Consider the following 716-nt stretch of genomic DNA (forward strand, 5'->3'; position numbering starts at 1 on the left):
TCGTACTTACTGTAACAAGCTTGTACGTGATTGTCTCGTACTTACTGTAACAAGCTTGTACGTGATTGTCTCGTACTTACTGCGGCAAACTTGTATGTGATTATCTCATACTTACTGCGGCAAACTTGTATGTGATTGTCTCGTACTTACTGCGGCAAACTTGTATGTGATTGTCTCGTACTTACTGCGGCAAACTTGTATGTGATTGTCTCGTACTTACTGTAACAAGCTTGTACGTGATTGTCTCGTACTTACTGTAACAAGCTTGTACGTGATTGTCTCGTACTTACTGCGGCAAACTTGTATGTGATTATCTCATACTTACTGCGGCAAACTTGTATGTGATTGTCTCGTACTTACTGCGGCAAACTTGTATGTGATTGTCTCGTACTTACTGTAACGAGCTTGTATGTGATTGTCTCGTACTTACTGTAACAAGCTTGTATGTGATTGTCTCGTACTTACTGCGGCAAAATTGTATGTGATTGTCTCGTACTTACTGCGGCAAACTTGTATGTGATTGTCTCGTACTTACTGCGGCAAGCTTGTACGTGATTGGTCAGAACAGCGGAGCGCCCGTGTGTTTGTGTCGTTGATGGACAGACTGTGTTCTCCACTGCTGAGCCAGACAGATTCCCCGTCGTTGTACGACCCGTGGTCTGTCCTCCACTGTTGAGCCAGACAGATTCCCCGTCGTTGTACGACCCGTGGTCTGT

The sequence above is a fragment of the Aplysia californica genome, unplaced genomic scaffold (genome assembly GCF_000002075.1).
Source record: "Aplysia californica isolate F4 #8 unplaced genomic scaffold, AplCal3.0 scaffold01914, whole genome shotgun sequence".
Lineage (NCBI taxonomy): Eukaryota > Metazoa > Mollusca > Gastropoda > Aplysiida > Aplysiidae > Aplysia > Aplysia californica.